A 16,774-nucleotide genomic window follows, 5' to 3' on the forward strand; every position below is an offset into this window, starting at 1 on the left:
AGGAAGCTGGACTAGATGGGCCTATGGCCTTTGTTTTTTAAATTGATTTGCTATAGTGCGATTTTTGTCATCCACATGAGTTCTGGGAACGGAACTCTTGCGAATAATGAGACTCAGCCTGTATATTGTTGATCATTCATTACACAGGCCTACAAAATTGAGGGTGAGAAAAGTTTCTCCCAAACTTTATGGTGGTTTGATATGAATTTGGGGTGCCAATTCCAAAAATGGCATCCGTTTTGCCCTACCTTGTCTAGTTTTGGAGATATAGTATAGCCTCATTACTGTATGGTTCAAGCAGCTTCCTCATGAGGAAGCCATGGTTTAGGCTTCCTCATGGGGAAGCTGCTTGAACCATTCACTACTAGGGATAGGGCAAAACGGCTGCCATTTTTGGAATCAGCACCCCAAATATACCCAGGAATTAGTGTAACGCTTATGGAAGCAAAATGTGTGTTGGCCTGTGTTATTATTACTGTGCAGCCTTTTCAGTAACATCCTATGCATTATGTATTTTTACTATGAAGTCTACCCTGCTTTACTAAATGGGGCATACTACTGGCTAAGTGTGCATAGGTTTGCGCCTGTAGTATGATGTTGGGTAAGACAACTAAGGATGGGGCTAAAGTTCAATGGAAGAGCATATGACCTGCATGTAGAAGTTCCAAATTGCAATTCCTGACATCTTTAGGTTGTTCAGAGAAAGACTCTGCAAGTCACTGTAGATCAGTGTTGGTCAAACTGTGGGTCAGGACCACTAGGTGGGTCACAAGCCAAGTTTAGGTGGGTCCCCATTCATTTCAATATTTTATTTTTAATATATTAGACTTGATACTACCATGGTTTGTGACTGCATTTGGGGAAATGTTACACACCTGTACTTTGAACAAGCTACTATGTATATGCTTTTAACAATGATAGTCAATGGGATTTACTCCTGGGGAAGTGTGGGTAGGATTGCAGCCTAGGATTTCCTGCTTGATGATGTCACTTCTGGTCATGACATCACTTCTGGTGGGTCCTGACAGATTCTCATTCTAAAAAGTAGGTCCCGGTGCTAAATGTATGAGAACCACTGCTGTAGATGATACTAAACTAGATGGACCAGTGGTATGATTCAAGAAAAGGCAGCTATCTATGAAGGCAATTCAGTAATGTTACTTCATGTTATGAAGTATATATAACTGGAGTTTGGCAAATCCTGCAAAATATTGCGCACGTTGAGGGTAAGGCCACAACTGGAGTACTGTGTCCAGTTCTGGTCGCCACATCTCAAAAAGGATATAGTGGAACTAGAAAAGGTGCAGAAGAGAGCAACCAAAATGATTACTGGGCTGGGACATTTCCTTTACTAGGAATGGCTACAGTGTTTGAGGCTCTTTGATCTGGAAAGGAGACATCTGATGGGGGACATGACTGAGATGTATAAAATTATGCATGGGATGGATAGAGTGGGTAGAAAGAATTTCTTTTCCCTCTCACACAACACCAGAACCAGGGGACATTCACTAAAATTGAGTGTCAGAAGAGTTAGACAAAAGAAAATAATTTTTTTACCTGATCAGTAATTAAACTGTGGAACTCCTTGCTAGAGGTTGTTGTGATGACAACCTGGCCTAGATGCCTTTAAAGGGGGTTGGACAGATTTAGGGAGGAAGCGTCCACCACAGGTTACAAGCCATGATGGTTATATGCAAGCTCCAGGTTTTAGAGGTAGCCTATCTCAGAATGCCAGGTGCAAGGGAATGGCCACATGATACGGGTACCTTGTGGAGTGCTCCCTTAAACATCTGATGGGCTACTGTGGGATACAGGAAGCTGAACTAGATGCACCCTTGGTCTGATCCAGCAGGGCTCTTCTTTAAGGAAAATAATAAGAAAGGAATTATGAACGGCCAGTTAAGTGGCAGGCTGGTGGAGACAGAGGGTAGTGTTGCAGACATAGTACTAGTGTGCTTGTTTACAAAGGGTCAGGTATTAGAGTCTGCTGGAGCAAAAATATTTGCTCCTTATTATCCCTCCGTATAAGGACATAGAAAGAGCCCTGCAAGACCAGGCCATAAATGAATAATTTGTTGTTTGAAAGAGTACCTTTGGGGTGGCTGTTCTGAATCCACTGCCAATCAACTTGATTAGATGACCTCAAACTCTACTATTCTCCACAACCTCCCTGCCACTCTCTTTACCCTAGAATATTTTTTATACTTTCTGTCTACCTTTAAATATCATACTATATACACTGCTCAAAACAATAAAGGGAACACTTAAACAACACAATGTCACTCCAAGTCAATCACACTTCTGTGAAATCAAACTGTCCACCTAGGAAGCCACACTGATTGACAATCAAGTTCACATGCTGTTGCACAAATGGAGTAGACAACAGGTGGAAATCATAGGCAAGTAACAAGACATCCCCAATAAAGGAGTGGTTCTGCAGGTGGTGACCACTTCGCAGTCCCTCTGCTTTCTGGCTGATGTTTGGGTGACCTTTGAATGCTGGCAGTGTTGTCACTCTAGTGGCAGCATGAGGCGGAGTCTGCAACCCACACAAGTGGCTCAGGTAGTGCAGCTCATCCAGGATGGCACATCAATGCGAGCTGTGGCAAGAAGGTTTGCTGTGTCTGTCAGTGTGGTGTCCAGAGCATGGAGGCGCTACCAGGAGACAGGCCAGTACACCAGGAGACGTGGAGGAGGCCGTAGGAGGGCAACAACCCAGCATCAGGACCGCTACCTCCGCCTTCGTGCCAGGAGGAACAGGAGGAGCACTGCCAGAGCCCTGCAAAATGACCTCCAGCAGGCCACAAATGTGCATGTGTCTGCTCAAACAGTCAGAAACAGACTCCATGAGGGTGTTATGAGGGCCCGATGTCCACAGGTGGGGGTTGTGCTGACAGCCCGACACCGTGCAGGATGTTTGGCATTTGCCAGAGAACACCAAGATTGGCAACCTTGCCACTGGCGCCCTGTGCTCTTCACAGATGAAAGCAGGTTCACATTGAGCACATGTGACAGACGTGACAGAGTCTGGAGACGCCAGGGAGAACGTTCTGCTGCCTGCAACATCCTCCAGCATGACCGGTTTGGCAGTGGGTCAGTAATGGTGTGGGTGGCATTTCTTTGGGGGGCCGCACAGCCCTCCATGTGCTCGCCAGAGGTAGCCTGACTGCCATTAGGTACCGAGATGAGATCCTCAGACCCCTTGTGAGATCATATGCTGGCGCGGTTGGCCCTGGGTTCCTCCTAATGCAAGACAATGCTAGACCTCATGTGGCTGGAGTGTGTCAGCAGTTCCTGCAAGATGAAGGCATTGATGCTATGGACTGGCCCGCCCGTTCCCCAGACCTGAATCCAATTGAGCACATCTGGGACATCATGTCTCGCTCCATCCACCAGCGCCACGTTGCACCACAGACTGTCAAGGAGTTGGTGGATGCTTTAGTCCAGGTCTGGGAGGCGATCCCTCAGGAGATTATCTGCCACCTCATCAGGAGCATGCCCAGGCGTTGCAGGGAGGTCATACAGGCACGTGGAGGCCACACACACTACTGAGCCTCATTTTGACTTGCTGTATGGACATTACATCGAAGTTGGATCAGCCTGTAGTGTGTTTTTCCACTTCAATTTTGAGTATGACACCAAACCCAGACCTCCATGGGTTAATAAATGTGATTTCCATTGATGATTGTTGTGTGATTGTGTTGTCAGCACATTCAACTATGTCAGGAACAAAGCATTTAATAGGAATATTTTGTTCATTCAGATCTCGGATGTGTTGTTTAAGTGTTCCCTTTATTGTTTTGAGCAGCTTATATACCTGAGGTAATGTTGCATTTTCTTTTGAAGCTTAAACCTTTACAGTAGAGTGGTACATGACCTATTCCATTTATTCTGCTCATGGGTCAATGTTGCTGGTATTGTAAGCTGGACCAAAAGGATAAAGATCAAACACTTTGTCTTTGCTCAATAATGCATCAAAGTGTAGAAGCCATCATTGGACCAAAAAAAAATCCATTTCTGAGGGTTGTAATAATATTTAAGTATGAATGTTGTCATACAATTTGTTACTCAAAGAGGTATTCACACATTTCATATTTGTATATAGTACAATTTTTAAAAAGCATAAGTCTATACTGTAGTTTAAAAATATATCAATGTGCTTGTAGTAGAAGTCTGCAGAATAGAAAAAAGATCACTCCTGTTTATAGGTTTATGAGCCAAGGACATTGATTTAAAACAGCGGTTCTCAAACTTTTTAGCACTGGGACCCACTTTTCAGAATGACAATCTGTTGGAACCCACCAAAAATGATGTCATTAACCTGGAAGTGATGTCATGGCCAGAAGTGACATCATCAAGCAGGAAAATTTTAACACCCCCAAATGACAAAATCAAATCAAATGAATAAATTAAGTACATTAAAAGTTTAGAATAAGTATGTTTAAAGATTCATTTAAAATAAAGAACCCTCTTAACTCTCCTGAGCAGTTGCTGATCTGTTTAAAATACACATTGAAATGAATGGAGACCCACCTGAAATTGGCTCATTACCCACCTAGTGGGTCCTGACCCACAGTTTGAGAAACACTGATTTAGAAGATGATTTCAGAAACAGCTGTGGGGGAGGGGCAGGGTGCCAACCACCACCATGATTCTGTTGTCACTTATTCCCCTTCTCTTCTGGGAGAGTGGGCAAGAAGACGATCATGACAGCAGCATAACTGGGACAAATGAGCAACCAATTGAGTGGCAGGCTGTGGGAGATAAGAAGGCAGGAGTGCTAGCTTGCCTCCTCTCCCAGTTCACTGCCCCTCAAGCAGCCTTTTCTCCTGGCATTATGAGCAAGCCAGCCTTGCTAGAGCAGGCAGTAGGATAACAGTCAAGTACTGTTGTGAATGCATTTTTATGCGAGATGAAGAGTGTTGAGAGTATATGTTCCATAGGCATCTGACTGTGGACAAGGGTCTTCCTTGGTGCAAACTTGTTTGTTACAATCTGTGGCAGTGCTGACATCATGAAATACCATAAGACAGTCTATTTCAGGCAGCAGATTTCATAATACCATTGATGGGCAACAAATTGTCAATTATTTAAAGTATGAATAAATTTCTCCTACTAGATGTGTCATTTGGATTCTGTCTTATGCAGAAGAAATGTTTTGCTTCATCTCTGGTCATCTTGCACCATTCCTGTTTGATCTGTACCTACAGAAAGTCTATTGCTTACCGCAGTGGTTCTCAAACGTATTAGGCCACGGTACCCCACAGCCTCTTCTTCCCAGCTCAGCTGGGCGCCACCCATCTTGGGTTGCACAAAATCTCACACGATTCAAGATGATGGAGCTCAAATCTTGGGAGATCTTGCGTAACCCAAGATGGTAGTGCCCACATCTCATGAGATCTCATGCAATCCAAGATGGTGGCACTTGGGAGAGCCAGTAGAAGGGGCCACCAGGACATCCCACTGTATCCCGCTGCGGTGCCTTAAGGTGCCGTGGTGCACAGCTATGGAACCACTGATTTACAGCTTTCTACTGGGTGAAAACTGTTAGAACAAATGTTGTGGGCAGAGCTCAGGTACCTTCTCATACCTGCCCATCCCACTCCACTGCTTTAGAGGGATTTTGTGACAAGCCTAATTCTATTCATGGATGTCCCACACTTACATAGACTGAGGCACCCCATTGGTCCATCTGGCTTAGCAATATCTACACTGGTAGGAAATTCAGGTGGGAATTTCCCAAATCAACCAGGAGATGCTATGGATTAAAACTTGTTCTTCTTGCATGCAAAGCATGTGTTCTATGATCTTCATCTCTCTGTCGTGTATCTGGAATGACTCTACATTGTTTGAACAATTTCCCTTGTTTTTACAGGTGTATCTGTTTTTATAGATGTATCTATTGATTGTAAAGCAGGAAAGCAAGACGTGAAAGCTCCTGGATGTTTCTGCCTTCATTTATTATACAGTCTAAGGTTATGTTTGTGGGTGGCCCCTTTTTCTCATTTCATCCCTTGCACCTGACAAGTTCTCCCCCCCCCCAACTCTTGGATATCCTTTTTTGTTCAGATCCCATTCAATTCAAAATATTATTACCATTGCAAACAAGGAAAATGTGTTTATCAGGAGCTGCAAACTCCTTTAGGGCCTCATAGGATTAATCACGGTTATAAAGTTTTATTAAACACAATTTTTGTTTAATGACAAGCTCCACCAGTCCTTCCCATTCCAAACCAATCCTGTCCTAAGGGTGTATCTAGCATAGCAGATTGTTTTCAACAGACAATCCTCACTACTTTGTCATGAACAGAGATATTTTTCTTCCTGGATAATTTGAACTTCCTTAAAAATCACATCTGTTTCATACTTTATTTATTTGTAATTTAAATCCTTAAATTGAATCTTTCATTACTAACATCTGGGCTTGAAATGCAGCCCACTTGAAAAAAAAATACAAATTTTATTTTATTTGTAGTTAGACCCCTCCTTTCACTCGGTAGCATTGGTTGAAACGTTCCCTGGCCAGAGGCAAAACAGCCGGGTATCTTAAAGCTGTGATGCCATATCACGTGTATTATGGCTCACTTGAACGTCCCTGAAGTGACTGGCAATTTGCCCAGAATTAGACTGAATGCAAGTAATAAGCTGTAGAAATTCCACAATATTGACAATTAGATATCTCTATACAGCAGCAGCTGTGTATTGTTCTCATGGTATATTCCTCTCAAAGCACCTCCTATAAAGAAAGAAAGAGAAAGGGAGAGAAAAAAAAAGAAAGAAACAAAATCCTGGCAGAAGGTTGTAGGCAGCAGAAAGGTAATATACATTGTAGGAAATATCTCAAATTCAGATTAATAGGGATGTTTCTATTAGTGCCATTTTCCACCATGGAAATAATGCCTGGAAGATAATGCCAGGGAAGCTTGCGGTTTATGGCAGCACATCTGTACAGGATAATTACTATTTTTTTTGCATTTTTTTTTTTTAGGGGGGGATACCTACTCTGATTTCCATTAATTGGGAAGTCAGGAAATTTTGATCAGGAGAGTCTTTGCATGCCCATCTGAGGAAGATGACTCCCCAAGCCTTTTGAAATTTGCTTGAAAAATGTTTCCTTCTTTCTTTTTCTTTTTATAAAAAGATCCTTAGCACTCATACAGAAATACTTCTGGGAATAAAAAAAAAACATGAGTATTCAGCTCACTTGGAAAAAGCTTATGTGGTGAAAATCAGGGTTCAGTTGTTTTTTTCTTCACCTGTTACTAGGTTATCCCAGCGAGTGCAGAAAGAGTCATTCAAATAAATTTTAAAACAGCTGTTATGCAGTCCCCTTCCCTCAAAGTCAGTTTGCCAGTTTCTCCCACAGAAAAGGAATTAATTGAGCATATATTTTACACACAAGACACAGCAGCCCACAATGAAAACATCCTAATATTTTTTAAACAACACTATTGAAGTTTGCATTATGAACTACTAATCTTTGATATTTTGCCCAGTGAATATAAATGAAGCTTGTTTTTCCTCTGGTACCCAGCATGTCACACTTTGTGGGTTTTTTTTTCTATCTATTTATATTATATGAGAAATGATAATTTTATTATCAAGTAGGCTGCAATTTTTTTGCAGAGTTACCATAAAGCGGAGACAACAATGAGGTGTCAAGTTTTATATTGCAGATGCTAATTTATCAAGCTAATTACTAACAAAATGCAGCTAAATTGCTGATAATCGTGAGACTGATTAATTCAGCAACACAGATATTGGTGAGTATTTAAAGGTTATGAATAGCCATATGGATTCCTTGTCTCTTTCTGTTCTTGCTATGCCATTAATACACTCTGTATTTGTGCAGTCTGTGCAAAATTTTTACAAATGGTATAATGGTGAGCCATGTGTTTTAGAAATAATTGGAGTCAGAAGGGTTGCTGCTACACATCAATGAAAGGGATGCTACTTTTGGATATAGTCATTATACCAAATATTTTTTTAAAATGTTTGGAAATGTTCTGTATGTCATTCTACAAATATTTTCCTTCTCCTTGCTTGAGCAGTGGACATTTTAATGCTTATTCGTTCCTAGTTCCAACAATCCTGGTACTCCTACAATTTATTACCCAACATATATCCCAAGAACTGGTGTAGCACATCGATAAGAGACTGTGCTAGAAATCAGGACTTCCCTGGTCATCTCCCAAATCTGCTAAGTCCATCAGCGTGGATTTAGATAAGCCATGCCCCATCAGCCTCAGCTGCAACATCAGGATAATAGTATGTACCCTACAGGATTGTTGTAAGAATTACAGCAAGATAATGGGTCCCGTTAGGGAGAAGGGCGGGATAAAAATAAAGTTTTTATTATTATTATTATTATTAAGATAATACACCGGAGGTGCTTTGCACACTCCAATCTTTCTATACAAATTCTAAGTATTATAATATAGGTAGTTCAATCATTGTCATGAGGAGAGATGTGGACCCCCTCTCTCAATCCACCATCACAAGCTAGTCTATTGTAAAGTTTCTGTTCCACAAATTAACTTTTGCAAGAAGTTGTTTGGGGTTCTTAAATGAAGAATATATGCAATACAAAGTCACAGGATTGATCAGAAATGCAACTTTCCACTGTTCCAAAAATGTAAAAGAAAAAAATTCAATAGCTAAAGGAATAGACAGTAAATGTAGAAGACAGGCAACAGCCCCCATACTGTTGTATATTCTCCATCTCAGAGACACAAGACAGCAGTTCTCAAATCATAAGAACATAAGCATGGGTCGGGACCCATTTGGTGGTTCGGGACCTGCTTTCTGGTGGGTCTCACAGTGCCTCCAATGAAAACATGGATCCGATAATGAAAGGATCAAACCTATAATGTTCCAGTTTCGGCACTGAGCTCCAGTTCTGGGTGTCGTAAATGTGCTGTAAAGCATGTTTACGGCACCCTCCATGTAGGGACCGCTGGCGCTGGCCCAGCGCTGGATGGACGCCGCCTGGAGCACAGTAAGAGCTCAGGGCGGCAGTAAGGCCTTGGGGCAAGGGGAGGTGTTCCAGGTTGGGGGGTGGGGCAGGAACCAGGATGGGAGGGGAGTGGGACTGGCAGAGTTCTGCCATATCCTATCCTTCATGTCGGGCTGCAAAGCCCAATATGGAGGCTCACAAGTTTGTGCTGGAAAAATAGCTGGTGCAGACTTGAGAGGCCCCATTGCCTCTCCCTGTGGGAAGGGGATAAAAGTTCCCTTCCCTTGAGGAGACCTCCGGTGGCCCCAGTGGTGCTGCTGGATGCAGCAGTAGCCGTTTTGGCACCTCTGCAACCAGTGGAGCTGCCAGGAATAGGACTGGTCTGTAATTTCCTCAGCCCCTGAGTCTATTCAAAAACCAGATAGCTGCTAACTGCCCTGCAAACAGCTGAGCTCCTGCAGTTTACAAGCTTGTGTAAATATAGGGAGAGGAGTATCGTTTTTCTGGTGTGATTTTTTTTCTGCATTAGTCAATGACACGTAGTGGGGGTAGGTAAAGGCTGGGTCACATAACCAATCCTATCCAATTTTCCATTGCTGGTGCAGCCATGCCAATGGGGCATGCACTGCATCCTGTGGTGGGGAGTCAGTCACAGAGGTCTCCTCAAGATATGGGATCATTTGTTCCCTTACCTCAGATCTGCATTGTGGTTGCACCAGTGCTGGAAAGTTGGATAGGATCAGGCCCTAAACACCTCAAGCCTTGACGGTTGCCTCATATAATATGTTGCCTCATATAATTGTTATGCCTAACATAATTAGGGTTGAATCATTATGAGAAACAGATCAAGGATTTTTTTTTAAAATAAATAAATGAATAAAATATTACTTGTAAATAAATAAATAGATAGACAGATAGATAAATAATTTCTTTCTTGATCACCTTTTTAAAAGTCTTGTAAAGCTAGGTAGGTTCCAACAGAGTATCGTTTAAAAAAGTGGGTCCTGGTGCTAAAAGGTTTGAGAACCACTGCCCTAGGATACAGTTCAGATTGTGCTACAAGAAAACAGTATGCTGTGTCAAATGCTTCTGACATGAAAAGATAACTGACAACATGCCCCTTTGGACGGGCAGGGTGTGTGAGAAAGAAATCTTCAGCCAATTTGGCCTTTTTTTTTTTTTTTTTATAAACTATACACCAAGATAGTCCCATGGAAGTGAGGCCTGCTGAGTCAGTGCCTAATGAGGCCAGATCATGATGTGTTATTTCTGTGAGCAAAAGACAAGGCTGAGGCTGCATGAAACTGCATCACTTGGGTCCTTCCACTGCCAGTAACATAAGAGTAGGTCCCCGTGGTGCCGAGTGTACTCCAATAAAAGAGGTTAAAGAGCCAGTGCATTAATTGACTCTGGTGCCAAGTCCCTTTTGTAACCTGTGTTATCAGCAGAAGTACAAGTGTGGCGTGGTAAAGAATATCATTATGAAACAGATTTCCTGGGAGAGGAATTAGCCAGCTCAGGTAGCGATCCTGGTTGTAATGAACACGCTGCCCTGTTTATGAACCCAGCTAGAGAGGTTCTTTCTCTCTCCTTTCTCCGGGCTGCAAGACAGACACACTGATCTCTTTGTGGGGGAGCCGGAATAGTTTCCTTGCAGGATCTCAAAGGGTTAATGTGCAGTTTAGTATTGAATAACACAAAATGAGCTGTAAATAATGTAATGATATGTATTGTTAAGCTACATATACTGTACCAGGTGCAAGTACTCCCACTCCTCACTTAGATATAATCTGGGGCAGTCAACAAACACAGATGTATTTTAACAAAGAGGGAGAGAGAGAGAGAGAAAGAGAGAGAGAGAGATTATGATAAAGAAAGAACAAGAGGAAAAAAATTAGCAAAAATATGTAATGTAATTTAATCATGATAAGAGCCCAGGTAAAACTTGGCCTAATTTCCTCAGTACCTTTAACTACGCCTGGGAAAAATATAGCAACACTTTGACTTGTTTTTTGGAACACGCATGAGCCAAACACGTGTGAAACACCTTGACAGGCCTTTTGTATAACTACAAGAAAACTGATAATCCTAAATCAATTACATGGGGAAAAATATGAATCTTTGAATACTGGTAATTATAATGGTTATCTTTCACCATTATAACACCTGCAAATGATGCATCGTACATGTAACAATGATTCAAAAAGCCCCTAATTAACTGTTTAATTTTTTTTCTTGTTTGCTGGCTGTAAGCAGTGTGCATTAATTGACAATTTATACATATATTTTTTTTCCCCCACCAAATATTTTCTGTTACCTCAAAGTGCCTGAAAAACCATATATGATTGAATGGCTTTCTTCCTTACGGCTAGGCTGGTTTCTAAAGCCATGTCAGGCATTTTTTAAAAAGAAAAAAATGGAATTCAATTGATGGTGGAAAATTCTGGACTGATCCTACCTAGTGGAGACAACTGCAACCTTTTCTGCGCTATACTGACATGACTCTTTCCTAATAGTGCCAGTCAGAATTCCTAACTGTCCCTACCAAATGTGAAAGAGTAATTCTGGAAGACCTCCAGCCATGGCTTCTCACTGCTGACAGATCACTCTAGGCTATTCATGGAGCAAGATTAGCCTGACCACCATGAAGAAAATTCTTTTGTTCTGTGTCGTTAGCTAGGATGGGCTCGAACCAAATCGAGGGAAAGCTGCCTTGGTGATTCACATTCACACAGAAATGGGATTGGTGATTATTCCGAAACTGCGCCGTTATGGATCATCGGAAAGAGGGAGTTGTGGATTTGTCAGGGTTCTAGATGGGGAATGTGTAAAATAAGGCTTAGCTTTGTTGGAAAGGGGGTGGGCGGCTTGTGGCTAGTACTATTAGGGTTTTAAACGTGGGTACAAACAGGAGATTGCTCCAAAACACAAGGGGGTTTCGGTCTTATTTTATTTGAAGAAATTCAGGCCAGCGGATGAGGGCTTCTGAACCATAGTCCCTTTGTACATTTTCAGTACAGTTGTGCTGCGGCAATTCCAAAGGCACTGAAACAGAATCGGCAACATTCCTGTGTTCAGAGTGGAGGCACAACAGCGCCACACAGCACAAATGCAAGATGGCTGAGGCAACCATCTGCAGGACATCAAAGTCTGCTGCCTGATGGCAAGTGGGCTGCCAAAGCTTCTAAAGGCTTTGGCGCCGGACTGTCAATCGGATGCAAACTGTCCATCTGCTGCATGGCACAAGTGACAGCTGATTCTTTTGCAGTCTGTAAGATGAACTAGACCCTAAGCCAATCCATCCCTGTTCCTAATCACACAAGGTTTGTTCTACCAGGATCATTAGCCAGACACAGAAGATACAGTATGTGGTTTTTCATTTTGCTCTGTACGTGACACAATAAAAACCAGCACTGGGGATGGGCTGTGAAACCAAAGGGGACACACTGCTGCTACTGCTGAGAAAGCATATTGGCAATGTTCAAAGCATATTGGGGGCATAACAGTAGTCTAAAAACCCCAATATGGATTAGGACAGCTGACCAGATGTCTTGAGTGACATTTTTAAACGAGATTCAAGCGTATCCCAGCAGTACATAAATGCAAACTATACATCTGTATACTTCCTCCCCACTGGAACTAGAATGCATGGATGCTTTGGCTATAGCTGACAATTCCAAAGATCAGGCAGAGAACTGTGCAATGTTAGCGATGTGGCCTTCTCACAAATAATCCTCCTCTCCCTGGGCAAAACCTGCATCCTTGTGAAAGCAGGCGAGTCAGATTCTGAAGCAAAAAACCCTCCTCTCTGTCTCAAACCAAAACTGCAGGTAGCTTCTGGATTGCCTTTTGTGGAAATCTGAACTCAAACCTGCACCATGCTATTTAAGGTGTACTAAATTGAACAGAAATTTGGAAATGAGTGTGTTAACTAATACTGCCTCATCATGAGCATTTGTTGTAAGGCAAAGTATACTATAAAGGAGAAGTGTACTGGGCAGGCAGAAAAAAAAATGAGGGATGGAGAAATATTTTTCCTCTTGGTTTATAAAGATTTTTCAAAAGTACAGAAAACCCTAATGAAAAAGGATCAAAAATGAAATAAGCATTTTCCACGTTGATCTATTGAGGATCTAATGAAAAGTCAGACTATTTTTCTATTGCTAAAGGAAGATGTATCTTTGCTTTGCATGCAGGAGGTCCCAAGTTCAATACCTGATATGTTTAGGTACATCTAGGAAAATGCCCTGAGCCCTGCCAGTCGGTGTGTGGACAACCCTTCACTTGATGCGTCAATGGCCTGTTTCAGCATAAGGCAGGCAGTTTCATATTTTTACTTGTATTAGTTCCTCTTTTTGTATTTTATTGTTCAATTTCATTTAAAAGGATCTCAGATGTGGAGAGACAGAATAAGGACAGGTCAAGAAGCCATGTTTCGATATTAGTATTATCTATTATGTACTTCACATGTTCCCACTAGTAAGAAACTCCAGGGGCAAAACTTTAATTTTCTTTGGATGAGGGGGAGATCTGGAGACTTAGGGTATCTTGGCTTCATTTACAAATTTACAAGTACTGGTTGAGCACCCCTTGTCCAGAATTCCAAAATACATAGTGTTCCAAAATATGGAATTTTTTTGAGTGCCGACATGACTTAAAAAAAACAACTGTGAAAAGAAATGAAATCACAAACTGCATTTCATGCACAAATCTTGTTTCGTGCACAAAATTATCAAAAATATTGTATAAAATTACCTTCAGGCTATATAAAGGGTACATGAAACATAAATGAATTTTGTGTTTCAGCTTGGGCCCCATTCCCAAGATCTCTCATTATGTACGTGCAAGTATTCCAAAATATGGAAAAATCCGAGATCCAAAACACTTCTGGTTCCAAGCACTTTGGATAAAGGATGCCCAACCTGTATACATGCAAAGATGCAAGCAGTACTAGTGCCAAATAAGCAATCTTATAAACACAACCACTAATCCTGCATTAGGTTTCGAACAGTTGCAATCAGCTCTCCTACACTCCAGTTTCAGCAAACTTCAGCTACATTTCTCTCTCTATGTCTCTCAATTACAAGTTGACTGTAAACTATTTATTTGCCCCTCCTACTATGGTGGGTGGTGTCAGTTTCCAAAACTCTGATGGATATTGTAGTGACCAAACTCACAGCATTATAGTGGCTAGTAGTAAAATCCACCATTAACTCCCTTCATGGTGATGCAGAGATACCAATGTGGAGTCCACTGTATCCTGCAGGGGAGTTTTGGCATGTTGAGGCCTCCTTGGGTCAAGGGAATATTTGTTGCCCCAAGCTAAGACTCAGCTGCCACCATGAGTTAACTCGGACTTGCCACAGTGATATTGTTGACGCAAGTCTGCATTGATCTGTGAAGGAAGATCAGGTCTTGGAAGGGGGTTACAATTTGGTGGGCACTGCTGCCTCCAAACCCACACCTTTCCTGGACCTGATCTGCCCTCCATCCCACCCTATCACTTCTCCATTCCACCCACCCCACTCCAGGGGGCTAAAAATCTCATTAAAAAGACACTGAAGTGACATCAGCAAGCAACCATTAGTTGGTTGCTAGTTTGTTTCATTGCTTTAAAGGACTTGGACAGTCCTCCTTAGTTTTATCCTTGCCCATATTGCTTTATAGTGACTAATGCTCCAATTCTATCCCCTCCCCTACCAGCATACCTAGTGTTTTGCCAGCAGAAGCTGCTTTATGGAAGTCACAAAGCAGCCTCCGTGGACAAGCACAGTGTATTTGCTGGCAGGGAGGCCAGAGTGGCCTCCTGTGCTCTGGCAGACCCACAGAGGCCCACTGGAGCAGGTAAGCCTGTGAAGGGGGTGGGGTGGGGAGTTGAATGGGGCATTGATGGATCAAATGGGGGAGCTGTGGGCAAAACAGGGTGGTGATGGGGGTAGAGAGGAGGGCAGATCAGACCCACGAGGGGGAGGGATTGGCACCTGTGCACTCCAAATCTCAGCCCCCTTCCCTGATCCACTTTTGTGGGTTAACATGGACTTGTGCCAGCGATTGAGTTTGTGCAGGTTCTAGGTGACCCATACCGGCTGCCGAGTTTACCCCAAGACAAGAGGACAAATTAAAGAGTCCTCTAGCAGTCAATAATATCCTAGTGTGATACAGTGATAGCCACACTGGTGCCACTACATTGTCTCATGGGGATTTAGGTAGGACTGGGCTGTAAGAAAGCAGTAACTGACCCAAGTAACTAGTTAATTTCACAGTGTGTCTCATGGTCAATGTAAGCCTATGCTTAAAAAACTGATACAGGTTTGCATGGATGCACTCATTTTTTCCATACGTCTTTTTTATCACAGTAATCAGCCCTAGAATACACAGGGAAACAAAATATTACCAAATAAAGTAAAAAAAAATGTGTGTTGCATAAGTGATGCTGTTGCAGATGTAAAAGAATAAGATTTGTCCTTACAACAGTCTTGTCCAGCGAATGAAAATAAAATGAATTTTCATTGGTGCCAGCTACTTACTTATATACATTCTATGAACTTTTATGGAAAGAGAATTCTTGTTTAATAAGTTGATATTATAAAGTTTATGTTGCATTGGTAATAAAAGTCTCTGGAGCTCAAGTCTAAATTTTAAATGCCCATTAACTCAGTAGCAGGTATCTAAATGGTCTCTCAGACTAATTTCCTTCATCTTTGGGTCTTTCTATTTATAAACATCTTCTTTTTAGGGCACCTCCACTCATTAAAATCCTTGTGGTGAAAACTGGTGGTATTTACCAGGGGTGGGAACTCAAGTCAGATGACATGAGTCAGAGACAAAAAAACTAGCGTTTTTTGCTGACTCGTTTACACTCAAGTTGTGCATGTAGAAGACTTAGCAAAACACTCAAGTCAGGGCTCCTTGACTCAGCACTTGTCCTCACGCATGCAGATTCAAGTCTGTGTCTGGGTGTGCTTGCTTACTGTTTTTGTGTGGCATGAAAAACCTTGTGGGGCCATCATTCCGACCAGGTGAGCAGCAGGGAAGTTCCAGCCAGGAGGCAGCAAAGGCTTAGTGTTTCCTTTTGCATTTGAGTGGGGGGGAGGTGGGAAAGGCTCTTTTGCCCATGCCTGAAAGGACCGATGATCATTGGATACAGGATAGGCACTTTGATATTTTCTTTAGCTGTGGTGGGGCAGGAGGAGGAGCCCAAGGGGGTTCTTGCTTTATGTTTGGCTGGAGAGGCTCTGGAAGGGGGAGGAGGCAGGGAAGCAAGGGGGAAGTGGTTCATAGTGACTTAGTGTAGTTTCCAACTACATGGCTTCATTGTTACTTGGGAGGAGGGAGCCTCATTGAATGAATGGCTGTAGTGGGACTGCTTCTGAGTATTGCTGCAAAGGATTGGGTCATCCTGGTAAGCCACCCAGTTGCTGCACATGACCCTCCTCTCTCTTGCAGCTTCTATCCCTGCTCTCACGCAGTCTGTCCCACATAACAACATAAGAACAGCCCCACTGGATCAGGCCATAGGCCCATCTAGTCCAGCTTCCTGTATCTCACAGCGGCCCACCAAATGCGCTAGGGAGCACACCAGACAACAAGGGACCTGCATCCTGGTGCCCTCCCTTGCATCTGGCATTCTGACAGCCCATTTTAAAATCAGGAGGTTGCACATACACATCATGGCTTGTAAACCATAATGGATTTTTCCTCCAGAAACTTGTCCAATCCCCTTTTAAAGGCATCCAGGCCAGATGCCATCACAGCATCAGATACTGTGGCAAGGAGTTCCACAGATTGACCACACGCTGAGTAAAGAAATATTTTCTT

This window comes from Tiliqua scincoides, chromosome 5 (genome assembly GCF_035046505.1).
Source record: "Tiliqua scincoides isolate rTilSci1 chromosome 5, rTilSci1.hap2, whole genome shotgun sequence".
In the NCBI taxonomy this organism is placed as follows: Eukaryota; Metazoa; Chordata; class Lepidosauria; order Squamata; family Scincidae; genus Tiliqua; species Tiliqua scincoides.